The following is a 13,494-nucleotide window of genomic DNA, read 5'->3' on the forward strand; positions in this document are numbered from 1 at the left end:
CATATGAATGGGTGTAAAATTGCATGGATTTTTTGTCAAATCGACTGTCAAAAAGAGCTAGTGTGCCAAATTACATAACAATAAAATGACAATATAGGTAAGTGGTTTAGAGTGAAATAAATAAAGTTACTTACAAAATTGAATAGATTTAAAGAATATCTCACCTTTGAGACCATTTAAGAGAAATATAGAAATTGTAAAATCTGTGTTTTCACGCACAATTGAGCCAAACTCAGGGAATGCGGGTGACAAATAAAAGTAGTACCACATTTTGATGCTCACTTCATTGAACAGAAAGCATATTAAACAACAAAGCAAAAACGCTTACTACTAATTAAAAACGTTCCAAATTAATGGCTATTCTTTTGAAAAGTTAATAAAACTACTCCCCGGCAGATCTCGGTATTGCTTTGTAGAAGTTTGAAATATATAGAAATTTTTCACCAGAACTATTAGGAAAATGTACTCATTCGCCTGAAACTGACATTAATAGTAGCCATTAAAAGAGGCTGCCAACGTGGCAAGAGCAAAGAAACTGTTATTTATTATTCTAACAATGTATTTTTGAAATTCTCAGCCCGGATTTTGCGGAAAAGGGAAGTATTTTGGGGTAGGCATTCTCTTTGTTATGGCGAAGATCCCTTTGGATAGAAATTTAGATTACATCCGATGTTAAGTGCATATCATTAGGATTGAATTCTAAAATAAAATAAAAATACATTGTGTATTTCACCCAATTGATAAAATTATCCGCCATACCCTCAGCTCCATTCTCAATGTGGCCCTGGACGACCGAGCCTGGCAACAAGCCACATTGCCCATCCGGATGGGAGGTTTCGGCGTCCGCAAAATTACCAGTATTAGTTTACCGGCATTCATATCCTCGGTTCACGGCACTGAGAAATTAACCAGGAATATTCTTACTCCAACACTGGCTGATTTCGAGGTGCCGTATTTAGCCGAGGCTATGGATGCATGGAAAATTACTTGCCCGAACGAAAATTTACCCAGCAACCCGTCTTCCCAAAGACAGTGGGATGAGCCGCTCTGCAGAGTAACCCGGAATAGTTTAATAGAAACGGCAATTACTCCTGCTGAGCGAGCGCGTCTACTGGCTGTGTACAATATGTAAATCCACTTATCGTATCACACCTTTGATACCCATGTATCCTTTTACCCCTATTTTTTGCTTCCCGATCGGAGGTAGCTAGTAAAATAGATGACTAGCGACCCCATGTTTACTTTCCACTTGATGTACTTACTATGAGAGGTGAACTGATCAACAGGACGGCCATGACAGGTGACGATCACGTCATATAATGGAACATTGATTTGATCTAGTGTTAGAATTGAGGATTAGTGCGTTAAAGATTGTAGATATGTTGCTTGAAATGTTTAATATTTATCTGTAGGGAGTAGCCCCTCATCAGGAGTTAGGAACTAGAGATCTGTCATAGTTTCGTCATAGAATCATCATGGTAGGCGTGAGTATATCGGGCGAGGAGAATAAAATTCACTGTTACAATACAATCAGCGCTTTAATCTCACTTCGAAGCTTAACATCCAATAATTCTCAATAATCATGTAAAATAGGAAATACAGAACTCCATCGACACGCCACAGATCACGTGACCACCATTCGCCATGCCCGAACCAATCTGTCTGTCATAAGAAACAAAAGGAACGGTTGACATTACTTTTGTAGGCTGCCAGTGCTCAGTGTTGTGTCAAGAGCGAGAGGTACAATGAGCCTACAATAAAACTCTTTGGACGATTCCCATTGCACCTTACACTCTTCGCAGAACCACCACTATTTATCGAAGCGCCATCATATCTAAGTCAATGAAAAGATAAGTAATGAAAAATGAAAAGGTAAGGAATGAAAAGATTACTGAAAATAAGCACTTCTATGTACAGCATATTCATTTTGTTTAGTAGGAATACCTTCACAAGTTCGTGTCTGAATGATAAAAGTATCTACAGTTAATGATTAATGCATTCCTGATTAACTAGCCTTTTACTCCGTCTGAAAAATGCTGGACTAAGTGTATTAGTGAAAAGGAAAGAACTTACTCTCGTGACTACGGAAGTCTAAGTTAAAGTAAATAACAACCACGAACAAAGTTAAAATACAAGTTTACTTCGCAATCAGGATCGATGCTCACCACGAACCGTAACTAGTTATGCACTTCTCAACTTAACTGAGTTTATAGAACCGAATAAAGCTAAATATTAAAGTTACGGATGTTTGAGAGCGGTATCGCAAATTCCATGGCCATTTTTGTGACAACGAGAGTTAGTTAAAACTGACGTTCGTAGCTGATATTGAATTTTAACTCGAGTGTTACTCAATTATGGTTTTTGACGACGCCATACTGTGACCAAGATTGAGTTTAAAATTTTATATTTTTGTTCCTATTATATTTCGTGATTACATTTTCGAGTTTACAAAGCGTCCTGGGTTCGAGAATCAACGAGGTTCTTTTGTTTTATGAGACTCCAAATAATTTTGACAGTATTTCTGAAATGGCCGCCGTATTTTGTTTTTATTTATTTTTTTATTTTGATTATGGCTTTGATTCTGAATTTTGATAGACGAGTATTTTAATGGGAACGCTGAAATGTTTTTAATTTCTTAATAAGCATCCGGATTTGTAACTTTTAATTCCAGAACGAGATTGCATGATATTCGTAGTGGTACTGAAAAATATTTGCACATAACATTTTATTCATGAAAATAAAATGAAAACCAGCGTTGATTAATCCATCATGACCTGTCATGGCCCAAGGCTTATCATAAAAAAACATGAAAATCAATGCGAATAAAAACACGCGACTATGTATTTAGGGGGCCTAAAAGTGGGCTTTGAGAATTTCGGTCCGTTTTCAAGTGGGCGGTTAAAAAGCACAATGGTTACATTGTAGGTACGTTTACCACGATTCAGTATGAATTATGACGTTTCGCCGAATGCCCTGTGAAAATGATAAATTGCTTTATAATTTCGTCGGACTCCCATTATGGGCTCGATCATCGTGATGCGTTGTTACTGTTGTTGTGATTTCATGAATACTTTCGAGGTTATATTTATTACGAGTTTTTATTGCGTAGATATTAATTTTAATCGAAAGTAGTATCGTTGTGTAAAACAGTGGTTGGCATATTCGCTGGCCAATAGCTATCAAATTAATATCCTGTCTAATTAACTTAAAATATATTTAGACTATTTTCCCGAGAAAATATATGGGAATAACGTGACCCATTTAGAAAAATAATTACTTTTCTGAATAAGCTCTTTAAGGAGACTTAAATTTAACGAATCTTTATTCTGAGAATTTTGAACGTATCTTCCTTAATCTTTTAAAACTTTCAGAAATTGTCTCTCAGGTGAAGAGAGCAAGCATAAGGAAAAAAATCTGGAATATTTTTATTTGCAAGTGTTACAGCCCTTATTTATCAAACCCATTATACACAATCACGATTTTCCTATTTATTTTGATAAATCAATCTGAACGTAAGTCCAGAAAGGTAAATATATTATGAGAACAAGGTATAAGAGTTGTGAGAAAAACTCGCACACTAAATATTTAGGTTACGATCCTCAAGGAAATATTAAATTCTTTTTGGGACGCCGGATATTTATTTGGAGATATTTTTTCGATATTCGAATCTTTAGCCATTTGCCTCAAATAAGAAAAAGCTTATCGGTTTTTTAAGATAAGCTCGTCGAAGCAATTTTGTCCGACACGCAATCTATGTACCTATATCTAAATATTTAAAGACGTAAAAATATTCGACATTTTGCATACCATCTTTTTTGAGCTGACGGGAAACTGTTTTTGTCATATAGTAATTTAATGGTAATGGTATTTATTTTTGTTAATAGGTTTACCAAAACACTATCAGTATATCCTACCACCCAAAACAAAAATGTGAAAGACTGCCAAGTTCGATAATATGGGAATGCTTCGCCTATAAAAGAAGTGAGATCTGAATAAGTACCAAGTTCCATACACATACCTCAGTTAAAAATAGTTACTTTTTAATGATGTTACTTGGCAAGTTTTCACACACCTTGTTATAAACCTACTAAATGCATGAATCAAGTATTTAATTTTCTATTAAAACTTGCCAAGTAACTACAGATACTAGAAATTTGATATGCGTAAATAAAATAGATTTTGAGTTATAGGGGGGTCGAATTTGGCCCGAAATGGTTCGTGTAATATAACCCACGGCCGGTGTGTCGCTTTTTTTGCTCGAACTTGGCGGACACACTGCCGTGTGTCTAGATCTGACTTTCTTGAGAAGAAACACCAAGGGTTATGGTCTCTTTTAAAACCAGGACACTAATTCCAAATGTTCACCATAAATGAGCATTGTAGGCTCGTGTCTAACGTAACCTTCAGAAACTAGAAATGCATCAACTAAAAAAAGCTATATCTTTATCTTTCAACTTTCTACTTCGGTATTCTTTCTGCAATCCATCGATTTGAAAATTCTGATTCAATTCAAATGTATACTGTCTTTTCCTTTTGTTACAATCATATTTTTCATTTGATTTTTACCAAAGGCTAGGTTATTGGGAATATATTTCTCAAACTGAAGCTTTTATTGGAAAAGAGAATGCATTTATGGCGATGAACATCGATTACTTATAAGATCCAAGCATTTCACCTTTTAGCATTATGTCATTAGAGTAGTTTATGTATTCTGGTCCATACCTTCAGTAACAGCTTGCAAGATACCAAACCTGCCAGTATGGTCTAGCTAAGTAAGCGATATCACAATTTAGTTCAGATTCAAATAATATAACAACGTAGTAATCAAGTTTCGGTTTGAATATTCGAGTGTTCGATTCGATCCTCTTCTTATATTATCGCACATAGTTATCATTGCAAGCTTACATCCTACAAGCTAGTTTACTAATAGTTCAGTCTGTTCATCGCCAAGCCAAGAGATAACGCCTAGACACATTAATATACCTCTACATAGGTCTTAGACTTCGTGTGTTCTATACATATGTACATACCTAGGTCATAATTATTTACTTTGCTGTCTTGCAGTTTGAAATCTGCGTGGTTTAATACTTTTTTTATCTTTGTTTTGTATTTGATAGTAATAAGACCAAATTGGCCAGCACTGAATGATTTTAATCATATGAACGCCTTAGATAAAAAATAGTCCCAATAAAAGAATAAAAATGGGCTATAAAACGAATATTGTTTTTCGCGAACGACAGGTACTTTACACTAAAACGTTATTAAATTATAGAAAAAAAGTTAATGGACAGCACGGGAGCCGTTTTAAATACGCAAGATGGTGCCTATGAATACCAATTGACAAGAAAAATTACTTACCGTGACAAATGGATACCAGGACTTTCAAAGAAATTCAATGTTCCGAACTAAACTCTTGAATTTGTTGAGCCGCCCGAGTAATTAATAAAGAGTAAAGAAAATATTGCTAACAAACAATTTTCAAGGAAAGGACTGTGCCTTTCTTTGAATTAATCTACCGCAGTTCCAATTAATTTGATTTCTGCTTCTCATTAATTTTAGCTGAGTATAATGAAACAGTTTTTTTTTTCTGCGTAGTTATATTTCTCAACTATTTGCATCACTCAAATCACAATTGTACGCAAAGTTTGAGACCTTATCTCCAGCTTTGCTTTGAGTTACTGACTAAAAAAAAATAGACAATAAGATTTTCCACAAACACAAAGTAAATGTCATTTTATTATCATATTTCCCCATTTCTATTGTCCTTAACATAATGCATGAGTTTTGGGGGAGGCATTGTCCACAACAGACCCGTTGCATTCCACCAGTTGTGAATTCTTGGTTGACGCAATTTGGCATTATGCCCGGGTAGTATTGTTCTTGTTGAAAGGAAGAGCTAGGTATGTCAGAATTGGGGATTTACGGCGATATTAATTCTTTGCTTATTATGCGGATATGGTTTTCAGGTAGGTATTTTTAATTTATTGGCGCGATTCATTGGTAGGAAAGTATTTTTAATGTATGGTTGTGAATAAGGTATGTTTGATTCTGAGGTCAACGTTGCTATCATTATTTATCTCACCGAATATTATATGCAAACATGTGAGTGAGTAACTGAGTAAAAAATATTGCTGAAAATTTATGTAAAAAAAAAACCAACAAAAATGTAACTTTAATTTTTACTGAAACCTCTGTGGACTAATACGTTGTTCCAGAGGTCGATGCCTTGTTTATTTACCACTACCACTCCTCTGTAATAAGCAGGATTATATAGACCTAAAACTTTAATCCAAACTTTCTTAGCATGTTAATAAATTAGTAGCTATCTCTTCGAAGCTTTCCCATAATATTGAAAGCGACTCAAAGAAGTAGAAGAACTCGAAGTTGAATAAAAAAGTTCATCGTTTATCGAATGGGATGGCTTTGTGAGCGAACCAGCGGTCGCGCGACAGTGGCCCGGCAGCGGTGGTCAAACAGCCACGTCGAGTAATGAATGCAGCGCTTTATCCCGCTTTATCTCAGCGCTTCAGCGCGGATTTATTGCCAAAAGCCAGAATAGGACGGCTGGTACTCTTTTTAGGTATTGTCATAATTTTTTAATTTAGAATTATAATAAAATCTTCGAGGAAATTGGGACAAATGAATAACAATTAAGCATATTCATATAAGTGCTTAACCTGTTTTAAGAGTGTTTTGTTGATTACTCTATTGCGTGACAGATGCCCACATTTGTAAATCTACAAGGTATAGGTTATTTAGAATAGGCCAACATAATTTGTATGCGTAGCGTAAGACGTCTATTTAATTCGCAGTTTTATCTATTCGTGCTTTAAACTATTAATTTAGTAGGTACATACTTCACCAATCTAATTGTGCTATTATTCCAGTGCCTCTTTAATTATTTTGATACAATAATTTTGAAGTCATCCTTAAAGTACTGTAAACCAAATAGCCAAACAATTCATTAAAATTTAATTAAGCACTCTGTATTTTAATGAAACATTAAGTTGACATAATTTAAACCTGATTGTTGTTGATACATAATACATAAAGTTTATATAAAAATATTCAGTGAATTTTCCTGCCAACACATCCATTTGTTGAATAAATAAAATATTTTATATTATAAATAAAAGTCATAATGTACTCAGAGTTTCACTTGTTTCAATATAAAAAAAAAAATACCCTACTGATTTGTTCCACGATTTAAATATGCGTCGTAAAAATTATTCAAAAAATACAACCCAGAAATGAAAAGGTTAGACTTATTTCAGTAATTCAGGCCACGTACAGCCTGTTAAGTGCAGGTGTTGGGCATACGGCTGTGCTGAAAAAAACGGCCGACTCGCTTTGTTTCCTTCGAGTCGGATTTACATCATAAATCCTTTTAATTACGACATGCGATGGAATTGTTTTTAATTTGTGTACGGATGGTTCCCTCTGTATTACGGTGTTTCGAGAATTTTGTGTTCAGTTGGTTCGCTTGTTAAGGTATTTATGTCGCTATGCAGCTGCTGAGCTTCTAAGGTCAAGTGGACCACTAAGATATCTAAGGAACGCTGAAATGGAGCTGAAACAGAGTATTAGTACTGACGAGATTTGTGTGCCTCTGTAATGCTCTGGCTTATTTTTGCTAATTTTAAAACTTGAAAAGCTTAACACATACACGTTAAAGGAGAATGAGCGTGACAACAGACCAAGATGGTTTCATACTTCAGAACAAAGTAACCCTTAAAAGTCGAAATTGAATTTTATTATCCCAAGTTGAAACGTTCTATCTCCCCCACCGAACCTACAATTTAAGAGAAATAAAGACTGAAAATAGCACGTAGTATTTCTTAATAACGTGTAGTATTTGTGGCATAGAGATCTTGGTTTAATAAACAGGGGTTTGCGGTCTCAGCCGGTTAGTCGGCTTACCGCATCTTGTCGCGGCTGGCAGTAGAATACCGCGAAAAACGGACCATTTCACGATCCGGACGACGGATAAAGTGGGACGAAAATATCCTTTTTAATGTGGCCCATTCCTTTGATGAAGCCACTGGGACTTTATTGGGTTATTATGTAAAGATTTTTAGGGTTGACGGATTAATAATGTCGTTTTATTGTAAGCTTCGTTATATGGTGTACTGTATCATGTGCATTAATATATATATGTTCGTATAATATACGATAAATACTGACCTTAATGTAAAAAGGGTCATAATTGTCTTATCAGTCGTCACAGACAGTCTCAGCTTAACTATTTTCCATGAGCTTATCGTATATTAAAATAATTTTTAATACCTACAATGTGATTGTTACTGCCACTAATGGCTACCGCTTATTTATTAGATATACTAAGGTCCCCATGCGGGTATGGTTTAAAAGGAGAAGATATATCAGAAAGCAGACATAAACAATGTATCTGTTTGTCAACAATAAGTCAATTAATTTGTAACCAGTCGAACTGAACTCACTCAAAATAAGATATTACTTAATATGTTGAGACAACGACCGTGTTAGTTCAGAGGTCTCGACTAAACGTTGGCTGTTGACGTTTATTAGTCATTAATTGTTGGCTGAGGTTTAGCACGCCCTAATAACGGGCACCACCAGTTAAGGTGTACTTTGGACACAGGCAACTGTCGCGAGGCTTACACACTTCAGCGACTCGCGATCAATGCGCTTTTTCATTAGTCTCAGTGTGGATACGTACCTATAGGCTGACAATAACAGACATCATCTACACGTTTTCCTGTCACGAGCAACGCCTGGTTGTCGCGTGTCACAGAAACATTTCCATACATTGACCAATGTTGCGAGCTGCAAGCCGCGTGCGGTTAGCGACTGTCGCCTGTATCCGAAGTGTACTTTTATCGGAATGAGGTCAGACGAATATCGGTTAAGACAACAAAAATTCTCGCCCCACCTTATTAAAGATTCAGCTTTTTATCGCTTCATGTCTGTTTGAGAACACGGAAACAATTTTAGCGGATTATGAAATAAAATGGAAGAACGTAACTACAAGGCTGATGAAAGTTTCTCACAGAAAGTTTCATATTTCAGAAAGAAAATTTCTTGTTATTTTTACGAATGCAACTATGTTGTCATTTGACCGACGCGACCTCTTTATCTTTCTTCTTCTTATTTATATTTCACGATAGTGTCAACGAAAGCATTGTTATTTTCTCTATTTAAAAATACTAGTGTCGAATCAACGTTACAATCTTTCTTCTACGATTTGACAGACAAAGCAATTTTCAGTATCTATAGGTATCTGTGTAATCTTTAAGGCCAGTTCTACATTTGTTTACAATTTACAGCACTTGCCCTTAGACTTTTATTACATGTATAGATAGAGTTTCTATGTCACAGTTTTATAGCAGCCGATTTACAATCTTCGTCGTAACACCATCAGTAGGTACATTAAGTGCGCCATTAATGGCCACTTTAGTATTATTGACGTCTACTGCGTGGCACACAGTTACTTTTACGTTCCGCAGCCATTTTTGCGTTTTATGCCCGTATCGTGAACCCAGTTTGTATGTACTCACCTTTACAATTGTTGACACATGCTCGATATCTGTGTATGCAAATACGTTGCGAGATATACACGCTGAACATAATTTTTACTAAAACATTGAAATTCGGGAATACATCCGTGGATCTTTTAATTTTATAGAAAAACCTTTCTCTGCAAAAAACAAATAATTAAGTGAAACAAACTTTCAATTCTCAGTTGAAATGAATAAAATTTCTACTATCAGTTTTTTGTTTGTTGCGCTACACCCTTTTCACAAAATTCTAATTAGAAGTTTTTAATTATTTCCGTATGGCCCAGACATCTTGTTGGGCCAGCTGAAGTTGATCTCAATTAACGGGATTCTGTTGAGCATCGAAGAGATCCCACACACGCCAGAGAGGGCACGTCATGTAATCGGTGTCGGATAACGTCTACGAATTGATTTTTAGGGCGTGTGAGACTGCTTGTGTATTTATGTGCTCCTGGTACTTTTATGAAGAGAAGAAATAATGAATAATGATGGTGCTTTAAAAGAGAAAGAATGAATATTTGAATGACCTCTCAAAAAGAGTAGTATCAATTCGGATGTTTGTATTTTTTATGGAATCAAAAAATCGTACATATTTTTCCTAAAATTGTATGTCATGAATTTCCACGAAGTAACGCCTGATTCAATAATTAATCTTTTTTTTTATAAACGTGTGACTGAATTTTATTTTCAACATCATAATCCTTAGTGAAATTATGTAGGTATGAGGATAACACGGTTTTCATTTGATATTACATTGCCTAGGTAAATGTCAACATGAACTTTTCAATGAGTTGTGATTGCTTTTAGTGATGTTCTTCCTACACACTCTGTTCTGAATATAATGAAACTTGAGATCATATTCGTGACATAATTAAGTTTTCTTCTTTTGTCAGATTTGTAAGTAAAAATGACAGCAAAAGTATTATCTTGTAAATCAAACGGCCATATTCTTTGTGGACGAGTAGAACAAAGGGATCCTACAAATTGAATCTGCATTTGTTTCATAAATTTAATCCGAGGAAAAGTATGGAAAATAATCATATTTACTCGCTTACGTATAGAAACAAATGATTAGGACCAAAACAAAATTGTAAACTACATCGAATTTTGCCCAAAATAATTTTGTTCCTATCGCAGCTTGAGATATTTTTTCGTTTTCGCAATTTCAGTGTTAGCATTTTTAATGTCGTTCTAAATAATGAAGTTAACTTGTGAGTTTATTTGTTTTTAGTGTCCAAAAGTAGTTAATTCCAAGAACGCTCGAAAATTTGGTTGAAAGCTAAAATATAGGTATGCTTGTATATTCTACTTTTGGTCAAAGAATTTCTTGTCCAGATTTATCGCTTAGTTAGCGAGTGGTATAACCCCCGATTTAAATTAAACTGGAACCGAAACGTGCCCTGATTATTTAGCGTTAACTTTCAGTTTGAGCATTTGAAAGTTATTGTTCATTAAGTTTTGTATTAAACATTTTGTTTATTTATTAATTTTTATACTTATGTGCGAGATTTCGGCAATGTGTGTATTATTTTCTGAATAAAAAACCTGAACGTGATAGGTCCGTGGTATATTTGTACACTACAGGTTTTTCTTTAAATCTGTATACTTAAGTAGCAAGATTACATGAGATGAAATGAAATAAACTCATTTTGATCAAGTATATAATTTAAATACTCAAGTATTAGTAGGTACCTATCAAGTCTATAATTTTAATGGAGGCATTTTCGTAGTTGTATTGTCTGAATATCCCGTTGTCATACGAGGATGTCACCGAAAGCACTGACAATTAACTTCAGGATACCAGTATTTATAGGTATTCCGGACGTGGGTGGTAAAGGTCAAACGGAATGCTTCATATAACATATTAATATTACTGACTGTCATCGTATTAACAGTCGTGGGAGATTAGAACATGTGGGCATGAAAAATCTTTGCCGTGGGTGAGTATAGACGCAATATCATCATCATTTATTGTCACATGGGACTTTGCTGATAGATTGACAGCATTTCGTGATAAAACATGTGACTTCTCCTTCCTTTACATAAGTACCTATCGTATCATCCTGTCTTTGCACGGGTATGTCGTACTTACTTATAAATCTTCCTCTTTAAGCACGCTATCTAATTTATGACAACGAGATTGAAATTAGTTGTGTTCTTTTAAAGATAAAGTATTCATATTATAGTAGAGAAAGATATAAGTATTCAAATAACTGCTCCAATACTAAGAAGACTACTAAAGTTCAACTTTGTTACATACTATGTAAAGATTCATGAAAGATGAAGATTACCAACCCATTTTCCCTAAATACAGACAAAACTGCAGGCCGTATTTGCACCGTAAAATCGTCGTTAATAATTCCATTGCGGTGTTGGGTGCCTGCACAATGAAACCTCCGTACGTCTATGTAACTGACGTGTCAGTCCGGCCGTGTAATTCAGCGCTCGCACTTACAGACAAACCTATTCAAATCAGTAGTGGATTGGAGATAGGATTTAAATTTTGTGTGTTTTATACGGATAAAATATAAGGAATAGCTTGATTGTTTAGTAATTAGATTGTAAAATATTTTTGGACTTAATTGTGTCTGTTTTTTTATTGAATACTATACACATTTACAGAATAATAGGCACACTTATGTATACGTAAGTCGTTAAAAAAGAAAAGGAACATTTAATACCCATCGACTTTTATTAACTTAATCTAGTACGATTTTAGTCACAATAATTTGATACGTAACTAATTTTGAATCTTGATGATGAAAATCTCTAATTTGAGTTTGGTAACTATAACTTCGCTAAACGGCGCAATATAACTTAATTATAAACCTACAATGCCCAAAACGAGATCAAAAAATTAATATAATCTTTTAAGAAATTTTCTTCAGTGTATAAAATAAATTATCTCTTCGGCAGCTGGATATTGGTATTTTCATTAATTTGGAGGCACACGCCCGCGGCTAAAGAAAATTGATTTTTTAACGTACAAAGTTCCTGTTTTTATTTTCCCGCTCTGCTTACCAAAAGCCATCCGTCAATGAGAGAATAATGGTTCAGAATTTTGTGAGATATATTTTCTGTTACATGCATGTAGGTGTTGGTGTTTTATGTTAAATTTTTTTCTAAATAAACAGGAATGAATTATTATGGTGAACTTTGGTTTTTCCACTGTTGACGTGTGAGTTGAGGATTAGATTTTCCATGGTGTTGGCTAACATTTAAGAATTTACTCGCATTTTTTAGACTGTTGTTTAAAAAGTATACAGAGTGTGTCGTTCACAATCACATTAAATCCTATCGCATATACTTTATGATATTCTATGGCGAATTGTAAAAAAAATAACTTAATCTATTCAGTAGTTTAACCACAGGAGTCATTTTTTGTTTTTATAATTTACAACATCATGTATAAAGCAGAGATAAAGTTAGGAGTATCGAATGTTTTGATCAGTTGACAGCTGTCAGTTTTCAAGGGCGAATTTCAGTTGTTTGTAATGACTAACTTTTATATGGTGTTCCAATTTTCGCACATTTTTATTCTATTTACTTTGTTTGAAAAATTCAGTTTTTTATTTTTACGTATTCTTCTTTTTTCTTTGTGTTAATCGACATATACAACATGTAACGTTATTAACGCACACCCTCAAACACCCCAATTTTATTTTATTTATTTATTTATTTAACTGAATTTTTAATTTAACATGTATATGCATTGTTATTTACTAAATTAGTTATACCAATTCTTGGAGAACTTTTTGGTCATATTACTACGCACGCAAATATCGCGCCGCGCGCCGCTCGACCCGACACAACATAACGAAACTACGGAAAAAGCCGACAATACACGAAGTCTTATTACTTTGAGTTACGGTCTATTTGAATTTGTTTTGATTGTACAGGGTTAATATGACAATAATTTCCGTAGTTTTAATTATTTTTGGGGTAAAAAATTACCTAT

This window comes from Helicoverpa zea, chromosome 4, assembly GCF_022581195.2.
Source record: "Helicoverpa zea isolate HzStark_Cry1AcR chromosome 4, ilHelZeax1.1, whole genome shotgun sequence".
NCBI lineage: Eukaryota > Metazoa > Arthropoda > Insecta > Lepidoptera > Noctuidae > Helicoverpa > Helicoverpa zea.